The 25,592-nt window shown below is 59.0% G+C and overlaps 1 pseudogene; it reads left to right on the forward strand.

Annotated features, from left to right (window-relative positions):
* LOC142485589 (uncharacterized) overlaps nucleotides 1-25,592 on the forward strand; it is a 66,326-nt pseudogene that overhangs the window by 13,985 nt on the left and 26,749 nt on the right.

Here is a 25,592-nt window from a genome sequence, read left to right on the forward strand (position 1 = left end):
AGGGGGGAGAGGCACAGTGAGGGGAGGGGGAGAGTGAGGAAAGGGGGGAGAGGCACAGTGAGGGAATGGGGAGAGAGAGGCACAGTGAGGGGAGGGTGGAGGAATGCACAATGAGGAGGGGGAGAGAGGCACAGTGAGGGGAGGGGAAAGAGGCACAGTGAGGGGAGGGGGAGAGGCACGGGGAGGGGAGAGGCACAGGGAGAGGGGAGCGAGGCATATTGAGGGGAGCGAGGCACAGTGAGGGAGAGAGGCACAGTGAAAGGAGGGAAGAGTGAGGAAAGGGGGGAGAGGCACAGTGAGGGGAGGGCGGAGAGGCACAGTGAGGGATGGAGGAGAGAGAGGCTCAGTGAGGGAAGGGAGGAGAGAGGCACAGTGAGGGGAGGGGGGGAGAGAGGCACATTGAGGGAAGGAGGAGAGAGAGGCACAGTGAGGGAAGGAGGAGAGGCACAGTGAGGGGAGGGAGGAGAGAGGCACAGTGAGGGGACGGAGAGGCACAGTGACGGGAGGGGGTGAGAGGCACAGTGAGGGGAGGGAGGAGAGAGGCACAGTGAGGGGGGGATAGAGGCACAGTGAAGGGGGGGATAGAGGCACAGTGAGGGGAGGGGGGAGAGAGGCGCAGCAAGGGGAGGGGGGAGAGGCACAGTGAGGGGAGTGGGGGAAGGGGGTATAGAGGCAGTGAGGGGAGGGGGAGAGAGGCGCAGTGGGGGGAGGGGGAAGAAGTGCGCAGTGAGGGTAGGGGGAAAAAGAGGCACAGTGAGGTGAGGGAGGAGAGGGACATGGGAGAGGCACAGCGAGGGGACGGGGGAGAGGCACAGTGAGGGGAGGGGGGGAGAGAGGCACAGTGAGGGGAGGGGGGGAGAGAGGCACAGTGAGGGGAGGGGGGGAGAGAGGCACAGTGAGGGGGGGGGATAGAGGCACAGTGAGGGGAGGGCCGGAGAGAGGCACAGTGAGGGGAGAGGGGAGAGAGGCACAGTGAGGAGAAGGGAGAGAAGCACAGTGAGGGGAGGGGGGAGAGGCACAGTGAGGGGAGAGAGGCACAGTGAGGGGAGGGGGGAGAGGCACAGTGAGGGGAGGGGGGAGAGGCACAGTGAGGGGAAGGGAGAGAGGCACAGTGAGGGGAGGGGAGGGGGAGAGGCACAGTGAGGGGAGAGAGGCACAGTGAGGGGGGAGAGAGGCACAGTGAGGGGGGGAGAGGCACAGTGAGGGGAGAGGGGAGAGAGACACAGTGAGGGGAGGGGGAGAGAGGCACAGTGAGGGGAGGGGGGAGAGAGGCACAGTGAGGGGAGTGGGGGAAAGAGGCACAGTGAGGGGAGGGGTGAGAGAGGCACAGTGAGGGGAGGGGGGAGAGAGGCACAGTGAGGGGAGTGGGGGAGAGAGGCACAGTGAGGGGAGGGGGGAGCGAGGCACAGTGAGGGGAGGGGGGGACAGAGGCACAGTGAGGGGAGGAGGGGAGAGAGGCACAGTGAGGGGAGGGGGGGAGAGAGGCACAGTGAGGGGGGGAGAGAGGCACAGTGAGGGGGGGGAGAGAGGCACAGTGAGGGGAGGGGCGGAGAGAGGCACAGTGAGGGAGGGGGGAGAGGCACAGTGAGGGGAGCGGTAGAGGCACAGTGATGGGGAGAGTTAGGCACAGTGATGGGGAGAGTTAGGCACAGTGATGGGGAGAGAGAGGCACAGTGATGGGGAGAGAGAGGCACAGTGATGGGGAGAGAGAGGCACAGTGAGGGGGAGAGAGAGGCACAGTGAGGGGGAGAGAGAGGCACAGTAAGGGAGAGAAAAAAATTAAGGCTGTGCCTATAGTGCCGTCGATGGCGACACGACGGGTGACGACGCCGTCGCCACCGGCAAAAGTTATGTTTCGCCGGGCGGCGGCAGTGCGGGATTCCGGCAATTTGATTTGTTCAAGTGACGTGACGGCCCTTGAAAAATCTAATTTTGCCGGCTACCAGTTTCCGAACCGGCGACGTCGCTTTGTCGCCGTAGCGCGCACTATAAGCGCACGCGGCGGCAATGCTTCTGTTTTCGGGCGACGTCGCCAGTACTATATGCGCAGCCTAAGAATGTAGATTAAATATTTGAAAAATTGTGCTAATTATTCTGCTCCATACAAAATGTTCCTAATATTTCACTATACTGAGATAAATCCCTTAATTTCCCAGCGTTCTCGTGTGGTAACGGGGGAAGGGAGCAGCGCTTATTGAGACGACCCTAGGGAGCGATTCATGGTATGTTTATCAATTTAAACTTTTACATCCTCATAACCTTTTATAAAACACAGAACAAATGCAAAGAAAGCTGCAGAATGGCCGGTGTGGGGATCAAACCCACGGCCGCGGCATTATTATCCCCACAACTGCGCTATCCAGCAAGCAAGCAACTGTATGTAGGGAAGGGGGAGAGAGGCACAGTGAGGGGAGGAGGGGATAGAGGCACAGTGAGGGGAGGGGGGAGAGAGGCACAGTGAGGGGAGGGGGGAGAGAGGCACAGTGAGGGGAGGGGGGGAGAGAGGCACAGTGAGGGGAGGGGGGGAGAGAGGCACAGTGAGGGGGGGGAGAGAGGCACAGTGAGGGGGGGGGGAGAGAGGCACAGTGAGGGGAGGGCCGGAGAGAGGCACAGTGAGGGGAGAGGGGAGAGAGGCACAGTGAGGAGAAGGGAGAGAAGCACAGTGAGGGGAGGGGGGAGAGGCACAGTGAGGGGAGAGAGGCACAGTGAGGGGAGGGGGGAGAGGCACAGTGAGGGGAAGGGAGAGAGGCACGGGGAGGGGAGGGGGAGAGGCACAGTGAGGGGAGAGAGGCACAGTGAGGGGAGCGGGGCACAGTGAGGGGAGGGGAGAGAGGCACAGTGAGGGGAGTGGAGGAGAGAGGCACAGTGAGGGGAAGGAGGGGAGAGAGGCACAGTGAGGAGGGGGGAGAGGCACAGTGAGGGAAGGGGGGAGAGAGGCACAGTGAGGGGGGGGGGAGAGGCACAGTGAGGGGAGAGAGGCACAGTGAGGGGAGCGGGGCACAGTGAGGGGAGGGGGGAGAGGCACAGTGAGGGGAGGGGGGAGAGGCACAGTGAGGGGAGGGGGGAGAGGCACAGTGAGGGGAAGGGGGAGAGGCACAGTGAGGGGAAGGGAGAGGCACAGTGAGGGGAAGGGAGAGGCACAGTGAGGGGAAGGGGAGAGAGGCACAGTGAGGGGAGGGGAGGGGGAGAGGCACAGTGAGGGGAGAGAGGCACAGTGAGGGGGGGGAGAGACACAGTGAGGGGAGGGGGGAGAGACACAGTGAGGGGAGGGGAGAGAGAGCCACAGTGAGGGGAGTGGGGGAGAGAGGCACAGTGAGGGGGGGGGAGAGAGGCACAGTGAGGGGAGGGGAGAGAGGCACAGTGAGGGGAGTGGGGGAGAGAGGCACAGTGAGGGGAGGGGAGAGAGGCACAGTGAGGGGAGGGGGGAGAGAGGCACAGTGAGGGGGGGAGAGAGGCAAAGTGAGGGGAGCGGGGCACAGTGAGGGGAGAGGAGAGAGGCACAGTGAGGGGAGTGGAGGAGAGAGGCACAGTGAGGGGAAGGAGGGGAGAGAGGCACAGTGAGGAGGGGGGAGAGGCACAGTGAGGAGGGGGGAGAGGCACAGTGAGGGAAGGGGGGAGAGGCACAGTGAGGGGAGGGGGGAGAGGCACAGTGAGGGGAGGGGGGAGAGGCACAATGAGGGGAGGGGGGAGAGGCACAGTGAGGGGAGGGGGGAGAGGCACAATGAGGGGAAGGGGAGAGAGGCACAGTGAGGGGAAGGGGAGAGAGGCACAGTGAGGGGAAGGGGAGAGAGGCACAGTGAGGGGAGGGGAGGGGGAGAGGCACAGTGAGGGGAGAGAGGCACAGTGAGGGGGGGGAGAGACACCCACAGTGAGGGGAGTGGGGGAGAGAGGCACAGTGAGGGGAGGGGAGAGAGGCACAGTGAGGGGAGGGGAGAGAGGCACAGTGAGGGGAGTGGGGGAGAGAGGCACAGTGAGGGGAGAGGGGAGAGAGGCACAGTGAGGGGAGGGGGGAGGAGGCACAGTGAGGGGGGGAGAGAGGCACAGTGAGGGGAGGGGGAGAGAGGCACAGTGAGGGGGGGAGAGAGGCACAGTGAGGGGGGGAGAGAGGCAAAGTGAGGGGAGCGGGGCACAGTGAGGGGAGGGGAGAGAGGCACAGTGAGGGGAGTGGGGGAGAGAGGCACAGTGAGGGGAAGGAGGGGAGAGAGGCACAGTGAGGGGAGGGGGGAGAGAGGCACAGTGAGGGGAGGGGGGAGAGAGGCACAGTGAGGGGAGTGGGGGAGAGGCACAGTGAGGGGAGGGGGGAGCGAGGCACAGTGAGGGGATGGGGACAGAGGCACAGTGAGGGGAGGAGGGGAGAGAGGCACAGTGAAGGGAGGGGGGGGAGAGAGGCACAGTGAGAGGAGGGGCGGAGAGAGGCACAGTGAGGAGAAGGGAGAGAAGCACAGTGAGGGGAGGGGGGAGAGAGGCACAGTGAGGGGAGGGCCGGAGAGAGGCACGGAGAGGGGAGAGAGGCACAGTGAGGAGAAGGGAGAGAAGCACAGTTAGGGGAGGGGGAGAGGCACAGTGAGGGGGAGAGGCACAGTGAGGGGAGGGGAGAGAGGCACAGTGAGGGGAGGGGGGAGAGGCACAGTGAGGGGAGGGGGGAGCGGCACAGTGAGGGGAGGGGGGAGCGGCACAGTGAGGGGAGGGGGGAGAGGCACAGTTAGGGGAGGGGGGAGAGGCACAGTGAGGGGAAGGGAGAGGCACAGTGAGGGGAAGGGGGAGAGGCACAGTGAGGGGAGGGGGGGAGAGAGGCACAGTGAGGGGGGGAGAGAGGCACAGTGAGGGGGGGGAGAGAGGCACAGTGAGGGGAGGGGCGGAGAGAGGCACAGTGAGGGAGGGGGGAGAGGCACAGTGAGGGGAGCGGTAGAGGCACAGTGATGGGGAGAGTTAGGCACAGTGATGGGGAGAGTTAGGCACAGTGATGGGGAGAGAGAGGCACAGTGATGGGGAGAGAGAGGCACAGTGATGGGGAGAGAGAGGCACAGTGAGGGGGAGAGAGAGGCACAGTGAGGGGGAGAGAGAGGCACAGTAAGGGAGAGAAAAAAATTAAGGCTGTGCCTATAGTGCCGTCGATGGCGACACGACGGGTGACGACGCCGTCGCCACCGGCAAAAGTTATGTTTCGCCGGGCGGCGGCAGTGCGGGATTCCGGCAATTTGATTTGTTCAAGTGACGTGACGGCCCTTGAAAAATCTAATTTTGCCGGCTACCAGTTTCCGAACCGGCGACGTCGCTTTGTCGCCGTAGCGCGCACTATAAGCGCACGCGGCGGCAATGCTTCTGTTTTCGGGCGACGTCGCCAGTACTATATGCGCGGCCTAAGAATGTAGATTAAATATTTGAAAAATTATGCTTATGATGGGCTTTATTTTCCTGTTATTTTCCCTGTGCTAATTATTCTGCTCCATACAAAATGTTCCTAATATTTCACTATACTGAGATAAATCCCTTAATTTCCCAGCGTTCTCGTGTGGTAACGGGGGAAGGGAGCAGCGCTGATTGAGACGACTCTAGGGAGCGATTCATGGTATGTTTATCAATTTAAACTTTTACATCCTCGTAACCTTTTATAAAACACAGAACAAATGCAAAGAAAGCTGCAGAATGGCCGGTGTGGGGATCAAACCCACGGCCGCGGCATTATTATCCCCACAACTGCGCTATCCAGCAAGCAAGCAACTGTATGTAGGGAAGGGGGAGAGAGGCACAGTGAGGGGAGGGGGGAGAGAGGCACAGTGAGGGGAGGGGGGGAGAGAGGCACAGTGAGGGGAGGGGGGGAGAGAGGCACAGTGAGGGGAGGGGGGGAGAGAGGCACAGTGAGGGGAGGGGAGAGAGGCACAGTGAGGAGAAGGGAGAGAAGCACAGTGAGGGGAGGGGAGAGAGGCACAGTGAGGGGAGGGGGGAGAGGCACAATGAGGGGAGGGGGGAGAGGCACAGTGAGGGGAAGGGAGAGAGGCACAGTGAGGGGAAGGGGAGAGAGGCACAGTGAGGTGAGGGGAGGGGGAGAGGCACAGTGAGGGGAGAGAGGCACAGTGAGGGGAGGGGGGAGAGAGGCACAGTGAGGGGGGGGAGAGGCACAGTGAGGGGAGAGAGACACAGTGAGGGGAGGGGGAGAGAGGCACAGTGAGGGGAGGGGGGAGAGAAGCACAGTGATGGGAGGGGGGAGAGAGGCACAGTGAGGGGAGTGGGGGAGAGAGGCACAGTGAGGGGAGGGGAGAGAGGCACAGTGAGGGGAGTGGGGGAGAGAGGCACAGTGAGGGGAGAGGGGAGAGAGGCACAGTGAGGGGGGGGGAGAGAGGCACAGTGAGGGGAGGGGGGAGAGAGGCAAAGTGAGGGGAGTGGGGCACAGTGAGGGGAGGGGAGAGAGGCACAGTGAGGGGAGTGGGGGAGAGAGGCACAGTGAGGGGAAGGAGGGGAGAGAGGCACAGTGAGGGGAGGGGGGAGAGAGGCACAGTGAGGGGAGGGGGGAGAGAGGCACAGTGAGGGGAGTGGGGGAGAGAGGCACAGTGAGGGGAGGGGGAGCAAGGCACAGTGAGGGGAGGGGGGTACAGAGGCACAGTGAGGGGAGGAGGGGAGAGAGGTACAGTGAGGGGAGGGGGGAGAGAGGCACAGTGAGGGGAGGGGGAGAGGCACAGTGAGGGAAGGAGGAGAGGCACAGTGAGGGGAGGGAGGAGAGAGGCACAGTGAGGGGAGAGGGGAGAGAGGCACAGTGAGGGGAGGGGGAGGAGGCACAGTGAGGGGGGGGAGAGAGGCACAGTGAGGGGAGGGGGGAGAGAGGCAAAGTGAGGGGAGAGAGGCACAGTGAGGGGAGGGGAGAGAGGCACAGTGAGGGGAGGGGAGAGAGGCACAGTGAGGGGAGGGAGAGAGGCACAGTGAGGGGAGGGGGAGAGTTAGGAAAGGGGGGAGAGGCACAGTGAGGGAATGGGGAGAGAGAGGCACAGTGAGGGGAGGGGGGAGGAATGCACAATGAGGAGGGGGAGAGAGGCACAGTGAGGGGAGGGGAGGGGAAAGAGGCACAGTGAGGGGAGGGGGAGAGGCACGGGGAGGGGGAGAGGCACGGGGAGGGGAGGGGGAGAGGCACGGGGAGGGGAGAGGCACAGGGAGAGGGAAGCGAGGCATATTGAGGGGAGCGAGGCACAGTGAGGGGAGAGGGGAGAGAGGCACAGTGAGGGGGGGGAGAGGCACAGTGAGGGGAGAGGGGAGAGAGACAGAGTGAGGGGAGGGGGAGAGAGGCACAGTGAGGGGAGGGGGGAGAGAGGCACAGTGAGGGGAGGGGGGAGAGAGGCACAGTGAGGGGAGGGGGGAGAGAGGCACAGTGAGGGGAGTGGGGGAGAGAGGCACAGTGAGGGGAGGGAGGAGAGAGGCACAGTGAGGGGGGGATAGAGGCACAGTGAAGGGGGGGATAGAGGCACAGTGAGGGGAGGGGGGAGAGAGGCGCAGCAAGGGGAGGGGGGAGAGGCACAGTGAGGGGAGTGGGGGAAGGGGGTATAGAGGCAGTGAGGGGAGGGGGAGAGAGGCGCAGTGGGGGGAGGGGGAAGAAGTGCGCAGTGAGGGTAGGGGGAAAAAGAGGCACAGTGAGGTGAGGGAGGAGAGGGACATGGGAGAGGCACAGCGAGGGGACGGGGGAGAGGCACAGTGAGGGGAGGGGGGGAGAGAGGCACAGTGAGGGGAGGGGGGGAGAGAGGCACAGTGAGGGGAGGGGGGGAGAGAGGCACAGTGAGGGGGGGGGATAGAGGCACAGTGAGGGGAGGGCCGGAGAGAGGCACAGTGAGGGGAGAGGGGAGAGAGGCACAGTGAGGAGAAGGGAGAGAAGCACAGTGAGGGGAGGGGGGAGAGGCACAGTGAGGGGAGAGAGGCACAGTGAGGGGAGGGGGGAGAGGCACAGTGAGGGGAGGGGGGAGAGGCACAGTGAGGGGAAGGGAGAGAGGCACAGTGAGGGGAGGGGAGGGGGAGAGGCACAGTGAGGGGAGAGAGGCACAGTGAGGGGGGAGAGAGGCACAGTGAGGGGGGGAGAGGCACAGTGAGGGGAGAGGGGAGAGAGACACAGTGAGGGGAGGGGGAGAGAGGCACAGTGAGGGGAGGGGGGAGAGAGGCACAGTGAGGGGAGTGGGGGAAAGAGGCACAGTGAGGGGAGGGGTGAGAGAGGCACAGTGAGGGGAGGGGGGAGAGAGGCACAGTGAGGGGAGTGGGGGAGAGAGGCACAGTGAGGGGAGGGGGGAGCGAGGCACAGTGAGGGGAGGGGGGGACAGAGGCACAGTGAGGGGAGGAGGGGAGAGAGGCACAGTGAGGGGAGGGGGGGAGAGAGGCACAGTGAGGGGGGGAGAGAGGCACAGTGAGGGGGGGGAGAGAGGCACAGTGAGGGGAGGGGCGGAGAGAGGCACAGTGAGGGAGGGGGGAGAGGCACAGTGAGGGGAGCGGTAGAGGCACAGTGATGGGGAGAGTTAGGCACAGTGATGGGGAGAGTTAGGCACAGTGATGGGGAGAGAGAGGCACAGTGATGGGGAGAGAGAGGCACAGTGATGGGGAGAGAGAGGCACAGTGAGGGGGAGAGAGAGGCACAGTGAGGGGGAGAGAGAGGCACAGTAAGGGAGAGAAAAAAATTAAGGCTGTGCCTATAGTGCCGTCGATGGCGACACGACGGGTGACGACGCCGTCGCCACCGGCAAAAGTTATGTTTCGCCGGGCGGCGGCAGTGCGGGATTCCGGCAATTTGATTTGTTCAAGTGACGTGACGGCCCTTGAAAAATCTAATTTTGCCGGCTACCAGTTTCCGAACCGGCGACGTCGCTTTGTCGCCGTAGCGCGCACTATAAGCGCACGCGGCGGCAATGCTTCTGTTTTCGGGCGACGTCGCCAGTACTATATGCGCGGCCTAAGAATGTAGATTAAATATTTGAAAAATTGTGCTAATTATTCTGCTCCATACAAAATGTTCCTAATATTTCACTATACTGAGATAAATCCCTTAATTTCCCAGCGTTCTCGTGTGGTAACGGGGGAAGGGAGCAGCGCTTATTGAGACGACCCTAGGGAGCGATTCATGGTATGTTTATCAATTTAAACTTTTACATCCTCATAACCTTTTATAAAACACAGAACAAATGCAAAGAAAGCTGCAGAATGGCCGGTGTGGGGATCAAACCCACGGCCGCGGCATTATTATCCCCACAACTGCGCTATCCAGCAAGCAAGCAACTGTATGTAGGGAAGGGGGAGAGAGGCACAGTGAGGGGAGGAGGGGATAGAGGCACAGTGAGGGGAGGGGGGAGAGAGGCACAGTGAGGGGAGGGGGGAGAGAGGCACAGTGAGGGGAGGGGGGGAGAGAGGCACAGTGAGGGGAGGGGGGGAGAGAGGCACAGTGAGGGGGGGGAGAGAGGCACAGTGAGGGGGGGGGGAGAGAGGCACAGTGAGGGGAGGGCCGGAGAGAGGCACAGTGAGGGGAGAGGGGAGAGAGGCACAGTGAGGAGAAGGGAGAGAAGCACAGTGAGGGGAGGGGGGAGAGGCACAGTGAGGGGAGAGAGGCACAGTGAGGGGAGGGGGGAGAGGCACAGTGAGGGGAAGGGAGAGAGGCACGGGGAGGGGAGGGGGAGAGGCACAGTGAGGGGAGAGAGGCACAGTGAGGGGAGCGGGGCACAGTGAGGGGAGGGGAGAGAGGCACAGTGAGGGGAGTGGAGGAGAGAGGCACAGTGAGGGGAAGGAGGGGAGAGAGGCACAGTGAGGAGGGGGGAGAGGCACAGTGAGGGAAGGGGGGAGAGAGGCACAGTGAGGGGGGGGGGAGAGGCACAGTGAGGGGAGAGAGGCACAGTGAGGGGAGCGGGGCACAGTGAGGGGAGGGGGGAGAGGCACAGTGAGGGGAGGGGGGAGAGGCACAGTGAGGGGAGGGGGGAGAGGCACAGTGAGGGGAAGGGGGAGAGGCACAGTGAGGGGAAGGGAGAGGCACAGTGAGGGGAAGGGAGAGGCACAGTGAGGGGAAGGGGAGAGAGGCACAGTGAGGGGAGGGGAGGGGGAGAGGCACAGTGAGGGGAGAGAGGCACAGTGAGGGGGGGGAGAGACACAGTGAGGGGAGGGGGGAGAGACACAGTGAGGGGAGGGGAGAGAGAGCCACAGTGAGGGGAGTGGGGGAGAGAGGCACAGTGAGGGGGGGGGAGAGAGGCACAGTGAGGGGAGGGGAGAGAGGCACAGTGAGGGGAGTGGGGGAGAGAGGCACAGTGAGGGGAGGGGAGAGAGGCACAGTGAGGGGAGGGGGGAGAGAGGCACAGTGAGGGGGGGAGAGAGGCAAAGTGAGGGGAGCGGGGCACAGTGAGGGGAGAGGAGAGAGGCACAGTGAGGGGAGTGGAGGAGAGAGGCACAGTGAGGGGAAGGAGGGGAGAGAGGCACAGTGAGGAGGGGGGAGAGGCACAGTGAGGAGGGGGGAGAGGCACAGTGAGGGAAGGGGGGAGAGGCACAGTGAGGGGAGGGGGGAGAGGCACAGTGAGGGGAGGGGGGAGAGGCACAATGAGGGGAGGGGGGAGAGGCACAGTGAGGGGAGGGGGGAGAGGCACAATGAGGGGAAGGGGAGAGAGGCACAGTGAGGGGAAGGGGAGAGAGGCACAGTGAGGGGAAGGGGAGAGAGGCACAGTGAGGGGAGGGGAGGGGGAGAGGCACAGTGAGGGGAGAGAGGCACAGTGAGGGGGGGGAGAGACACCCACAGTGAGGGGAGTGGGGGAGAGAGGCACAGTGAGGGGAGGGGAGAGAGGCACAGTGAGGGGAGGGGAGAGAGGCACAGTGAGGGGAGTGGGGGAGAGAGGCACAGTGAGGGGAGAGGGGAGAGAGGCACAGTGAGGGGAGGGGGGAGGAGGCACAGTGAGGGGGGGAGAGAGGCACAGTGAGGGGAGGGGGAGAGAGGCACAGTGAGGGGGGGAGAGAGGCACAGTGAGGGGGGGAGAGAGGCAAAGTGAGGGGAGCGGGGCACAGTGAGGGGAGGGGAGAGAGGCACAGTGAGGGGAGTGGGGGAGAGAGGCACAGTGAGGGGAAGGAGGGGAGAGAGGCACAGTGAGGGGAGGGGGGAGAGAGGCACAGTGAGGGGAGGGGGGAGAGAGGCACAGTGAGGGGAGTGGGGGAGAGGCACAGTGAGGGGAGGGGGGAGCGAGGCACAGTGAGGGGATGGGGACAGAGGCACAGTGAGGGGAGGAGGGGAGAGAGGCACAGTGAAGGGAGGGGGGGGAGAGAGGCACAGTGAGAGGAGGGGCGGAGAGAGGCACAGTGAGGAGAAGGGAGAGAAGCACAGTGAGGGGAGGGGAGAGAGAGGCACAGTGAGGGGAGGGCCGGAGAGAGGCACGGAGAGGGGAGAGAGGCACAGTGAGGAGAAGGGAGAGAAGCACAGTTAGGGGAGGGGGAGAGGCACAGTGAGGGGGAGAGGCACAGTGAGGGGAGGGGAGAGAGGCACAGTGAGGGGAGGGGGGAGAGGCACAGTGAGGGGAGGGGGGAGCGGCACAGTGAGGGGAGGGGGGAGCGGCACAGTGAGGGGAGGGGGGAGAGGCACAGTTAGGGGAGGGGGGAGAGGCACAGTGAGGGGAAGGGAGAGGCACAGTGAGGGGAAGGGGGAGAGGCACAGTGAGGGGAGGGGGGGAGAGAGGCACAGTGAGGGGGGGAGAGAGGCACAGTGAGGGGGGGGAGAGAGGCACAGTGAGGGGAGGGGCGGAGAGAGGCACAGTGAGGGAGGGGGGAGAGGCACAGTGAGGGGAGCGGTAGAGGCACAGTGATGGGGAGAGTTAGGCACAGTGATGGGGAGAGTTAGGCACAGTGATGGGGAGAGAGAGGCACAGTGATGGGGAGAGAGAGGCACAGTGATGGGGAGAGAGAGGCACAGTGAGGGGGAGAGAGAGGCACAGTGAGGGGGAGAGAGAGGCACAGTAAGGGAGAGAAAAAAATTAAGGCTGTGCCTATAGTGCCGTCGATGGCGACACGACGGGTGACGACGCCGTCGCCACCGGCAAAAGTTATGTTTCGCCGGGCGGCGGCAGTGCGGGATTCCGGCAATTTGATTTGTTCAAGTGACGTGACGGCCCTTGAAAAATCTAATTTTGCCGGCTACCAGTTTCCGAACCGGCGACGTCGCTTTGTCGCCGTAGCGCGCACTATAAGCGCACGCGGCGGCAATGCTTCTGTTTTCGGGCGACGTCGCCAGTACTATATGCGCGGCCTAAGAATGTAGATTAAATATTTGAAAAATTATGCTTATGATGGGCTTTATTTTCCTGTTATTTTCCCTGTGCTAATTATTCTGCTCCATACAAAATGTTCCTAATATTTCACTATACTGAGATAAATCCCTTAATTTCCCAGCGTTCTCGTGTGGTAACGGGGGAAGGGAGCAGCGCTGATTGAGACGACTCTAGGGAGCGATTCATGGTATGTTTATCAATTTAAACTTTTACATCCTCGTAACCTTTTATAAAACACAGAACAAATGCAAAGAAAGCTGCAGAATGGCCGGTGTGGGGATCAAACCCACGGCCGCGGCATTATTATCCCCACAACTGCGCTATCCAGCAAGCAAGCAACTGTATGTAGGGAAGGGGGAGAGAGGCACAGTGAGGGGAGGGGGGAGAGAGGCACAGTGAGGGGAGGGGGGGAGAGAGGCACAGTGAGGGGAGGGGGGGAGAGAGGCACAGTGAGGGGAGGGGGGGGAGAGAGGCACAGTGAGGGGAGGGGAGAGAGGCACAGTGAGGAGAAGGGAGAGAAGCACAGTGAGGGGAGGGGAGAGAGGCACAGTGAGGGGAGGGGGGAGAGGCACAATGAGGGGAGGGGGGAGAGGCACAGTGAGGGGAAGGGAGAGAGGCACAGTGAGGGGAAGGGGAGAGAGGCACAGTGAGGTGAGGGGAGGGGGAGAGGCACAGTGAGGGGAGAGAGGCACAGTGAGGGGAGGGGGGAGAGAGGCACAGTGAGGGGGGGGAGAGGCACAGTGAGGGGAGAGAGACACAGTGAGGGGAGGGGGAGAGAGGCACAGTGAGGGGAGGGGGGAGAGAAGCACAGTGATGGGAGGGGGGAGAGAGGCACAGTGAGGGGAGTGGGGGAGAGAGGCACAGTGAGGGGAGGGGAGAGAGGCACAGTGAGGGGAGTGGGGGAGAGAGGCACAGTGAGGGGAGAGGGGAGAGAGGCACAGTGAGGGGGGGGGAGAGAGGCACAGTGAGGGGAGGGGGGAGAGAGGCAAAGTGAGGGGAGTGGGGCACAGTGAGGGGAGGGGAGAGAGGCACAGTGAGGGGAGTGGGGGAGAGAGGCACAGTGAGGGGAAGGAGGGGAGAGAGGCACAGTGAGGGGAGGGGGGAGAGAGGCACAGTGAGGGGAGGGGGGAGAGAGGCACAGTGAGGGGAGTGGGGGAGAGAGGCACAGTGAGGGGAGGGGGAGCAAGGCACAGTGAGGGGAGGGGGGTACAGAGGCACAGTGAGGGGAGGAGGGGAGAGAGGTACAGTGAGGGGAGGGGGGAGAGAGGCACAGTGAGGGGAGGGGGAGAGGCACAGTGAGGGAAGGAGGAGAGGCACAGTGAGGGGAGGGAGGAGAGAGGCACAGTGAGGGGAGAGGGGAGAGAGGCACAGTGAGGGGAGGGGGAGGAGGCACAGTGAGGGGGGGGAGAGAGGCACAGTGAGGGGAGGGGGGAGAGAGGCAAAGTGAGGGGAGAGAGGCACAGTGAGGGGAGGGGAGAGAGGCACAGTGAGGGGAGGGGAGAGAGGCACAGTGAGGGGAGGGAGAGAGGCACAGTGAGGGGAGGGGGAGAGTTAGGAAAGGGGGGAGAGGCACAGTGAGGGAATGGGGAGAGAGAGGCACAGTGAGGGGAGGGGGGAGGAATGCACAATGAGGAGGGGGAGAGAGGCACAGTGAGGGGAGGGGAGGGGAAAGAGGCACAGTGAGGGGAGGGGGAGAGGCACGGGGAGGGGGAGAGGCACGGGGAGGGGAGGGGGAGAGGCACGGGGAGGGGAGAGGCACAGGGAGAGGGAAGCGAGGCATATTGAGGGGAGCGAGGCACAGTGAGGGGAGAGGGGAGAGAGGCACAGTGAGGGGGGGGAGAGGCACAGTGAGGGGAGAGGGGAGAGAGACAGAGTGAGGGGAGGGGGAGAGAGGCACAGTGAGGGGAGGGGGGAGAGAGGCACAGTGAGGGGAGGGGGGAGAGAGGCACAGTGAGGGGAGGGGGGAGAGAGGCACAGTGAGGGGAGTGGGGGAGAGAGGCACAGTGAGGGGAGGGGAGAGAGGCACAGTGAGGGGAGTGGGGGAGAGAGGCACAGTGAGGGGAGAGGGGAGAGAGGCACAGTGAGGGGAGGGGGGAGGAGGCACAGTGAGGGGGGGGAGAGAGGCACAGTGAGGGGAGGGGGGAGAGAGGCAAAGTGAGGGGAGAGGGGCACAGTGAGGGGAGGGGAGAGGCACAGTGAGGGGAGTGGGGGAGAGAGGCACAGTGATGGGAAGGAGGGGAGAGAGGCACAGTGAGGGGAAGGAGGGGAGAGAGGCACAGTGAGGGGAGGGGGGGAGAGAGGCACAGTGAGGGGAGGGGGGAGAGAGGCACAGTGAGGGGAGGGGGGAGAGAGGCACAGTGAGGGGAGGGGGGAGAGAGGCACAGTGAGGGGAGTGGGGGAGAGAGGCACAGTGAGGGGAGGGGGGAGCGAGGCACAGTGAGGGGAGGGGGGTACAGAGGCACAGTGAGGGGAGGAGGGGAGAGAGGCACAGTGACGGGAGGGGAGAGCGAGGCACAGTGAGGGGAGGGGGGTACAGAGGCACAGTGAGGGGAGGAGGGGAGAGAGGCACAGTGAGCAGAGGGGGGAAAGAGAGGCACAGTGAGGGGGGGGAGAGAGGCACAGTGAGGGAGGGGGGAGAGGCACAGTGAGGAGAAGGGAGAGAAGCACAGTGAGGGGAGGGGGGAGAGGCACAGTGAGGGGAGAGAGGCACGGTGAGGGGAGGGGGGAGAGGCACGGTGAGGGGAGGGGGGAGAGGCACAGTGAGGGGAAGGGGAGAGAGGCACAGTGAGGGGAAGGGGAGAGAGGCACAGTGAGGGGAGGGGAGAGAGGCACAGTGAGGGGAGGGGAGAGAGGCAAAGTGAGGGGAGGGGGGAGAGGCACAGTGAGGGGAGGGAGAGAGGCACAGTGAGGGGAGGGGGAGAGTTAGGAAAGGGGGGAGAGGCACAGTGAGGGAATGGGGAGAGAGAGGCACAGTGAGGGGAGGGGGGAGGAATGCACAATGAGGAGGGGGAGAGAGGCACAGTGAGGGGAGGGGAGGGGAAAGAGGCACAGTGAGGGGAGGGGGAGAGGCACGGGGAGGGGGAGAGGCACGGGGAGGGGAGGGGGAGAGGCACGGGGAGGGGAGGGGGAGAGGCACGGGGAGGGGAGAGGCACAGGGAGAGGGAAGCGAGGCATATTGAGGGGAGCGAGGCACAGTGAGGGGAGAGGGGAGAGAGGCACAGTGAGGGGGAGAGAGGCACAGAGAAAGGAGGGAAGAGTGAGGAAAGGGTGGAGAGGCACAGTGAGGGGAGGGGGAGAGAGGCACGGTGGGGGATGGAGGAGAGAGAGGCTCAGTGAGGGAAGGGAGGAGAGAGGCACATTGAGGGAAGGAGGAGAGAGAGGCACAGTGAGGGAAGGAGGAGAGGCACAGTGAGGGGAGGGAGGAGAGAGGCACAGTGAGGGGAGGGAGGAGAGAGGCACAGTGAGGGGTGAGAGCACAGTGAGGGGACAGGGAGAGGCACAGTGAGGGGAGGGGGGTGAGAGGCACAGTGAGGGGAGGGAGGAGAGAGGCACAGTGAGGGAAGGGAGGAGAGAGGCACAGTGAGGGGGGGATAGAGGCACAGTGAGGGGGGGATAGAGGCACAGTGAGGGGGGATAGAGGCACAGTGAGGGGAGGGGGGGAGAGAGGCACATTGAGGGAAGGAGGAGAGAGAGGCACAGTGAGGGAAGGAGGAGAGGCACAGTGAGGGGAGGGAGGAGAGAGGCACAGTGAGGGGGGGAGAAGCACAGTGAAAGGAGGGAAGAGTGAGGGAAGGGAGGAGAGAGGCACAGTGAGGGGAGGGGGGGAGAGAGGCACATTGAGGGAAGGAGGAGAGAGAGGCACAGTGAGGGAAGGAGGAGAGAGAGGCACAGTGAGGGAAGGAGGAGAGGCACAGTGAGGGGAGGGAGGAGAGAGGCACAGTGAGGGGAGAGGGGAGAGAGGCACAGTGAGGGGAGGGGGAGGAGGCACAGTGAGGGGGGGGAGAGAGGCACAGTGAGGGGAGGGGGGAGAGAGGCAAAGTGAGGGGAGAGAGGCACAGTGAGGGGAGGGGAGAGAGGCACAGTGAGGGGAGGGGAGAGAGGCACAGTGAGGGGAGTGGTGGAGAGAGGCACAGTGAGGGGAAGGAGGGGAGAGAGGCACAGTGAGGGGAGGGGGGAGAGAGGCACAGTGAGGGGAGGGGGGAGAGAGGCACAGTGAGGGGAGGGGGGAGAGAGGCACAGTGAGGGGAGTGGGGGAGAGAGGCACAGTGAGGGGAGGGGGGAGTGAGGCACAGTGAGGGGAGGGGGGTTCAGAGGCACAGTGAGGGGAGGAGGGGAGAGAGGCACAGTGACGGGAGGGGAGAGCGAGGCACAGTGAGGGGAGGGGGGTACAGAGGCACAGTGAGGGGAGGAGGGGAGAGAGGCACAGTGAGCAGAGGGGGGAAAGAGAGGCACAGTGAGGGGGGGGAGAGAGGCACAGTGAGGGGGGGGAGAGAGGCACAGTGAGGGGGGGGGGAGAGGCACAGTGAGGAGAAGGGAGAGAAGCACAGTGAGGGGAGGGGGGAGAGGCACAGTGAGGGGAGAGAGGCACGGTGAGGGGAGGGGGGAGGCACAGTGAGGGGAGGAGGGAGAGGCACAGTGAGGGGAAGGGGAGAGAGGCACAGTGAGGGGAGGGGAGAGAGGCACAGTGAGGGGAGGGGAGAGAGGCACAGTGAGGGGAGGGGGGAGAGGCACAGTGAGGGGAGGGAGAGAGGCACAGTGAGGGGAGGGGGAGAGTTAGGAAAGGGGGGAGAGGCACAGTGAGGGAATGGGGAGAGAGAGGCACAGTGAGGGGAGGGGGGAGGAATGCACAATGAGGACGGGGAGAGAGGCACAGTGAGGGGAGGGGAGGGGAAAGAGGCACAGTGAGGGGAGGGGGAGAGGCACTGGGAGGGGAGGGGGAGAGGCACGGGGAGGGGAGAGGCACAGTGAGAGGGAAGCGAGGCATATTGAGGGGAGCGAGGCACAGTGAGGGGAGAGAGGCACAGTGAGGGGGAGAGAGGCACAGAGAAAGGAGGGAAGCGTGAGGAAAGGGTGGAGAGGCACAGTGAGGGGAGGGGGAGAGAGGCACAGTGGGGGATGGAGGAGAGAGAGGCTCAGTGAGGGAATGGAGGAGAGAGGCACATTGAGGGAAGGAGGAGAGAGAGGCACAGTGAGGGAAGGAGGAGAGGCACAGTGAGGGGAGGGAGGAGAGAGGCACAGTGAGGGGGGAGAGCACAGTGAGGGGACAGGGAGAGGCACAGTGAGGGGAGGGGGGTGAGAGGCACAGGGAGGAGAGAGGCACAGTGAGGGAAGGGAGGAGAGAGGCACAGTGAGGGGGGGAGAAGCACAGTGAAAGGAGGGAAGATTGAGGGAAGGGAGGAGAGAGGCACAGTGAGGGGAGGGGGGGAGAGAGGCACATTGAGGGAAGGAGGAGAGAGAGGCACAGTGAGGGAAGGAGGAGAGGCACAGTGAGGGGAGGGAGGAGAGAGGCACAGTGAGGGGGGGAGAAGCACAGTGAGGGGACAGGGAGAGGCACAGTGAGGGGACAGGGAGAGGCACAGTGAGGGGAGGGGGGTGAGAGGCACAGTGAGGGGAGGGAGGAGAGAGGCACAGTGAGGGGGGGGATAGAGGCACAGTGAGGGGAGGGGGGAGAGAGGCGCAGCGAGGGGAGGGGGGAGAGGCACAGTGAGGGGACTGGGGGAAGGGGGTATAGAGGCAGTGAGGGGAGGGGGAGAGAGGCGCAGTGGGAGTAGGGGGAGAGAGGCGCAGTGGGGGGAGGGGAAGAGGTGCGCAGTGAGGGGAGGGGGAAAAAGAGGCACAGTGAGGGGAGGGAGGAGAGGGACATGGGAGAGGCACAGCGAGGGGACGGGGAGAGGCACAGTGAGGGGAGGGGGGAGAGGCACAGTGAGGGGAGCGGTAGAGGCACAGTGATGGGGAGAGTTAGGCACAGTGATGGGGAGAGAGAGGCACAGTGATGGGGAGAGAGAGGCACAGTGATGGGGAGAGAGAGGCACAGTGATGGGGAGAGAGAGGCACAGTGATGGGGAGAAAGAGGCACAGTGATGGGGAGAGAGGCACAGTGAGGGGGAGAGAGAGGCACAGTGAGGGGGAGAGAGAGGCACAGTGATGGGGAGAGAGAGGCACAGTGATGGGGAGAGAGAGGCACAGTGATGGGGAGAGAGAGGCACAGTGATGGGGAGAGAGAGGCACAGTGAGGGGGAGAGTTAGGCACAGTGAGGGGGAGAGAGAGGCACAGTAAGGGAGAGAAAAAAATTAAGGCTGTGCCTATAGTGCCGTCGATGGCGACACGACGGGTGACGACGCCGTCGCCACCGGCAAAAGTTATGTTTCGCCGGGCGGCGGCAGTGCGGGATTCCGGCAATTTGATTTGTTCAAGTGACATGACGGCCCTTGAAAAATCTAATTTTGCCGGCTACCAGTTTCCGAACCGGCGACGTCGCTTTGTTGCCGTAGCGCGCACTATAAGCGCACGCGGCGGCAATGCTTCTGTTTTCGGGCGACGTCGCCAGTACTATATGCGCGGCCTAAGAATGTAGATTAAATATTTGAAAAATTGTGCTAATTATTCTGCTCCATACAAAATGTTCCTAATATTTCACTATACTGAGATAAATCCCTTAATTTCCCAGCGTTCTCGTGTGGTAACGGGGGAAGGGAGCAGCGCTGATTGAGACGACTCTAGGGAGCGATTCATGGTATGTTTATCAATTTAAACTTTTACATCCTCGTAACCTTTTATAAAACACAGAACAAATGCAAAGAAAGCTGCAGAATGGCCGGTGTGGGGATCAAACCCACGGCCGCGGCATTATTATCCCCACAACTGCGCTATCCAGCAAGCAAGCAACTGTATGTAGCAAGCGAGTCAGCGCAGGAGCTGCGGGAAAGTGTTTTACTCATCACTTAGTGCGTCCCTAGTATAGAACGGCTGGCTAACCACAGCCATATATAAGTGCCACGCGCGCACGCCGGAGCAAGCGCGCCCACTATATTACGTGCCGTAGTCTATATTTACAGACAGAAAGGAACAAATAACGTTTCCGGGCGGCAGCCCTTCCATCTGATCGCCCCTCAGTGTTACACAAATATAACATACAGACATTTATGTAACACTGACATTCGCCCCCACCCACTTGGCGCCAAAACGCCATTAAGCAGACCCCGTTCCAGGTGTGTGGAGGTCTCAAATTAGCCGGTAAGATCACGCGTGTCTGGTTGCCGGTGCTTCCGGGTTGTGACATCACGTGTCACGGCAAGGTCTGCCCCTCATAACGAGCGTCGTTGCCACGGGACCACAGGTGTATCATGCTTGTTACCATGGCAACAAAGGACGCTAGCGCACATTTATATATACAATGTAACAGACATTTAAAAGCCCATAATGAGAAATATAAGAACTGGAACCAAACTACTAGTGAAGAAGCTGGTTAAGGGATAAGAACTGAATAAACAATGTCGTGTGTGAGTGTGTGTGTGAGTGTGTGTGTGTGTGTGTGTGTGTAGGTGTGTGTGTGTGTGTGTGTAGGTGTGTGTGTGTAGGTGTGTGTGTGTGTGTGTGTGTAGGTGTGTGTGTGTGTGTGTAGGTGTGTGTGTGTGTGTGTGTGTAGGTGTGTGTAGGTGTGTGTGTGTGTGTGTGTGTGTGTGTGTAGGTGTGTGTGTGTGTGTGTAGGTGTGTGTGTAGGTGTGTGTGTAGGTGTGTGTGTAGACCCGGCGTTGCACGTGAGCTAAATTTCCAGCTAGGAGGGGGGGGGGGCAGTGGAGAGGAGGGGGGGACGGACAGTGGACAGGAGGGGGGAGCGGGAGAGGCACAGTGATGGGGACAGAGAGGCTCAGTAAGGGAGAGAAAAAATGATTAAGGCTGTGCCTATAGTGCCGTCGATGGCGACACGACGGGTGACGACGCCGTCGCCACCGGCGAAAGATGTTTCGCCGGGCGGTGGCAGTGCGGGATTCCGGCAATTTGATTTGTTCACGTGACAATGTCACTATAAGTGCACGCGGCAGCAATGCTTCTGTTTTCGGCCGACGTCGCCAGTACTATAAGCGCGGCCTAAGAATGTAGATTAAATATGTGAATAATTGTGCTTATGATGGACTTTATTTTCTTGTTGTTTTCCCTGTGCTAATTATTCTGCTCCATACAAAATGTTCCTAATATTTCACTATACTGCTATAAATCCCTTAATTTCCCAGCGTTCTCATGTGGTAACGGGGGAAGGGAGCAGCGCTGATTGAGACGACCCTAGGGAGCGATTCATGGTATGTTTATCAATTTAAACTTTTACATCCTCATAATCTTTTATAAAACACAGAACAAATGCAAAGAAAGCTGCAGAATGGCCGGTGTGGGGATCAAACCCACGGCCGCGGCATTATTATCCCCACAACTGCGCTATCCAGCAAGCAAGCAACTGTATGTAGCAAGCGAGTCAGCGCAGGAGCTGCGGGAAAGTATTTTACTCATCACTTAGGCTGCGGCCACGCTAGCGCTGAGCGTGCTGACCGCGCTGTGCTTGCCGAGTTTAGTTTTCACCCAGGCTTTAGAAAAAAGAGACTTTGAAGCGCGCTCAACTTGCCCGCAGCACTCCCCGCGTGAGCTTGCGAAATAGCCAGGACACCCGGCGCTCCTGCTTGGGGAGCTGGTGACGTCACTGCTCTGCTCATACACACACACAAACGCACACGCACACACACATACACACACACACACAAGCACACACAAACGCACACGCACACACACATATATATACATATATATATATATACAGTGTTCGACAATCCTATACATTTACACGCCCGGGGCGGGTGGATTTAACCCCTGGGCGAGTAAATATTGGCCCAAGCAGCACACGTGTTTATTTTTTTAAATTTCCCTGCTCGCGCTGAAATTTTCCCGCTCTAGCTGCCTGAAACAAACAAAAAAAAAAAAACTCCCCCTACCTGACTGCTGATTGGCGCGCGCTCCCAGGCTTTGTGGGCGCGCTGCCAGGCTCTATATGAGCCGGCCCCCAACGAATGGCCATTTTTTCTGGCCGGAGATCTGTTGGAGAGTACGAGCGTAAGTACTCTCCAATCCTCCATCCCCTCTGCTCCTTCCCTGCCTCCTGCAGTTCCCCCTTTCTCCCCCAACCCCCGATACCCGCGCGTGGCTGGATATGGTAGCGTGGGTGTTCCCCCTTCTCTCCCCGGCCCCCGCTTACCCCGGCTTCCCGCGCGGGGCAGAGGTGTCCCCCCCCTTCTCCCCCCCCCCCCCGGCTTCCCCCGATCCTTGGGTGATGGTAGTGGGTGTTCCCCGGCTTCCCGCGATACCCGCGGCGGGGCTGGTGATGGTAGTGGGGATGTTCCCCGCGATACCCTTGGGGGGCGGGTGATGGTAGTGGGGGGCTTCCCCACTTACCCCGGCTTCCCGCGATACCCTTGGGGGGCGGGTGATGGTAGTGGGGGTGTTCCACGCTTACCCCGGCTTCCCGCGCCGCTTCGCCTGATCCCCGCGCGGGGCTGGAGATGGTAGCGGGGGTTTTCCCCCCTTACCTACTTTGTCTCCGCTTCTCCACTGTCCCGTGGCTGTCCGCGCAGGGCGGGTGATGGTCGCAGGGGGGGGGGGGGGAGCGAGCGGGTCAGTGGTGGTGCTCGGTCGTGCGGCCTTTCCTCTTCTACCCCCTGTCGTGTGTGTGTGTGTGTGTGTGTGTGTGTGTGTGTGTGTGTGTGTGTGTGTGTGTGTGCGTGTGCGTGTGCGTGTGCATGCATGGGAGAGTGTGTGTATGTGTGTGCATGCATGCATGGGAGAGTGTGTGTGTGTGTGTCACCCCGTCACGGAGGTTATTTGGACTGGGGCGCTCCCTAAATTTTGTGGCTTAAAAAGTTGTTGTAACGCCTTACTCTGTTAAAAAATGATAAAATATAAAATATGATTTTGGTGTTTGTGGTGCAAAAGGGTGTGTAGAAAAACATATACTGGCCCTTTTAGTTGATTTTGTGGTTGCTGCTTGACCTTGGAGAAGGGAATCCCGTGTCCTTCTCAGCGTGGCAGTAGTGGTGTGAAGATGGTCAGCGCGAACCTCGTGGACCTCACGGATATAGTGGATCCGGATGCAGTATTAAGACAAGAATAAAAGAATAAAACACGATATTAGTGTATCATGTCCACATTGGGGGATTGGGGGGAAAAAAAGGGGAGGGGGGGAGTGGGAAGGGGGAGTAGGGGGGTGGGGTAGGAGTGGACGGTGGTGGGATGGATGGTGGGTTCCCACTAACTAATCACAGAATACATAGAATATATGGATCCAGTGACTCACACGGGCTTGTGTGGTGTCTCTCCCTCAACGCTGACTGGTGTGGGTAAATACAGACTCATATACTGGAGTCTCAGATATACATTAAACTCACACGGCCTGATGTGAGTCCTTGCCCTCAGAGGGTAATGTCCTGTATGGATGTTGTCCTGTTGTTTCAGCAGAGTTGTCCCCCGATGGGTGTGGTGTGTGAGTGTCTCCTCTCCCCGTATCACAAATGACCAAAAAGCAATGTGCAAACCAAAAGTCAAAATGAATTAAAAGGTCTTTAATGGGTTAACAGTGAAGACATGTGCATACACTATGCATACATGTTGTGGTGCTTAAAAGGTATAAAACAATATATGACGCGATAACACAATGAACTAAACAGTATGTGATGTACTGAAGCAAACACAAAAAAGGACTCTCACACTAAACGAATATACAAAATCACTTGCCCAGCATCATCCGCTCAGAGCACTCCTGCACGATCTCCTCCTCCTTTTTTTGCTCCAACTGGCGCGTCCGGCAGCGGAACCGGAAAGGGGGATCTGAACCAGATGTCCTGCAGTGTGCTGGGTCCCTCTGTCAATGAGCTCGGCAGGGAACTACGCGTTTCGCAATAAGCTTCGTCAGGTTCCTGCCGGAGGCTCATTGTGTGCTGCATTTATAGGTGCCCCCATTAGTTTAATTGGAGAAACACCTGGATTAGGGGCATGGTTTAAATTTAGACGGTTATATCTCTTTATAGGAGCTACCTTTGGAAGCCCCTAATGTCAGGGATAGTGAGATGTGCCTGTACATATAAATAATGGGTTAGATAAGCATATATTAAAATTAGATAAGCATATATTAAAATAAATCAATACATTATAAAAACTACATTTTAAAAAATACTTAGAGATGATCATTGTATTTGTCCTTAGAAGCATTTTAAGTTTAATAAAAAACGGTGGAAATTGGAATTTGATTGGGGTATTTGTGTGATTTGGAATCTTTTAGTTCCTCCGTGTGCAGTATTTTTAAAACCATTCTCTGTTGGTTAAAATCTTTACATATGTAATACAATAGTGCCACCATGTGGCTGGATGTGAAAATTACCTCAACACTGTCATAACCTAATGGTAAAAGTTAAGCAATCTTGGTAGTGTGGCACACATCCCTTTAAAGTAACTTAAAAATGTGCCAGAGTGTATTACAGCAAAAAATATATTTATGTGACAAAAGTTATAACGAATTACATATGTGACGGAAAAAATATAATATTATTATTATCAAGATGGTTAAAAAACCTTACTGTTTATAGCCACTACATCTGACATAAGGGTAGAACAACCTAGACACCCAAAATCTTGGTTTCCTCATTCAGCTATCTAAAATGTACCACTCAATATCTCCGTGTTAGTTAAAAGATATTTCATTTGTAATACAATGCTGCCACCAAGTGGCCGCATATCGAAATTGCTACTTCAAACCCCTAATATTATCTCTACCACACTCTGGATAGTGCGGTATTCAGTTAAGTGTAGAGTCATTGTTTAAAATATATTGCAAAAGTATATTCCAGCGGATGACGAGAGTATATCAAATATGCATGAGCATGGGTTTACACAGACATTTGATATTAGAAAAATACTTGTATAGGTGATTTCGACGCGGAGCTCTCATGTGGTGAAAAAGTTCAAAATGTTCAAAACGTATAGTCCAGATTCTTCATAACTCCTTTCTAACTTCAATTCATGTTGCAGAGGTTGTCGCAATGGTATGCATCATTTCTGGTCCTCAAGGGTTGGTTCGAGGTAGATTCATATTTGGGACGTGCGCCCTATTGGAGATTGGAGAGGAAGTGGATCAGTGTGTGTTAAAACAAAGAGGTAGATGTAAATGAAATTTAACAAAATAAAATAAAATAGTAGATGTTATAGAATAGTAGATGTTTATAAAATATTAAAAAATAAAAGTTGTTTAAAAATTGTTTACAAATGGGGGATTTGGAGCAGATTGATGGGTGTTCAGAGAAAGGCTGCAATGTCTATCTCTACATTGAGGCCTGTGGGTACCAGGCTTTTCAATTTGTAGATCCAAAACGTTTCTTTTCTTGATAGAGATGTCAGTCTGTCGCCTCCCCTCCAATGTGGGGGGACTACTTCACTGCCCCTAAATTCAAGGCCCGACGGATCTCCTTGGTGATGTAGTGCGAAATGCTTAGAGACACTATGTGTCATTAGTTTCCGTCTGATATTCCCTAGGTGTTCCAAAATACGCACCCGCAGGGGTCGACTGGTGCGCCCTACATATTGGAGTCCACAGGGGCAGTTTAAAAGGTAGACTACGAATTCTGATTTGCAATTAATGAAGATGCCGGTTTTGAACTGTTCTCCTGTTGTATTAGAGCTGAACTGAATTTTTTCCTTACTTCCCTGTTTGCATGCTTTGCATGTATTACATCTATGGAAACCTTTGGCTGTTTGTAGCCAGTTTGAGTCCTGGCCTGTTGTTCTATTCTCCATTCTAATGAGGCTTGGTGCTAACTTTCTTTTGATGTTATCTGCCCTTTTATAGATGACTTTCGGTTTTTCTGGGAGGTACTCTTTCAGGGTGGGGTCTCCCTGTAGGAGATGCCAGTGTTTATTCAGGATCTGTTGTATGCTTCCTGCATCCTGACTAAACTGTGTTAAGAAAGCGATGCTGAACTCTTCTTTGGGCTTAGGTGGATTAGTTTTAAGGATTTCACTACGTTCGAGCTCCCCTACTTCTCTTATTGCTATATCCATCTTATCGTTATCATAGTTTTTAGCAATGAAACGCTTCTTAAGAATATTGGATTGTTCCCTATAAATATGGTCATCGCTACAGTTTCTCCTAATTCGACGAAACTGTCCTGGGGGTATGTTCTTTAACCATTTTTTGTGGTGGCAGCTAGTGTTAAGTAGGTAGTTGTTACAGTCCACTTTTTTGAAGAACGTTTTAGTCTTTAGTTTGGTGTCTTCTATGTAAATAGTAAGGTCTAAGAAGTCTACCGTGTTATTTCCTA

The sequence above is a fragment of the Ascaphus truei genome, unplaced genomic scaffold (assembly GCF_040206685.1).
Source record: "Ascaphus truei isolate aAscTru1 unplaced genomic scaffold, aAscTru1.hap1 HAP1_SCAFFOLD_606, whole genome shotgun sequence".
Classification (NCBI taxonomy): domain Eukaryota; kingdom Metazoa; phylum Chordata; class Amphibia; order Anura; family Ascaphidae; genus Ascaphus; species Ascaphus truei.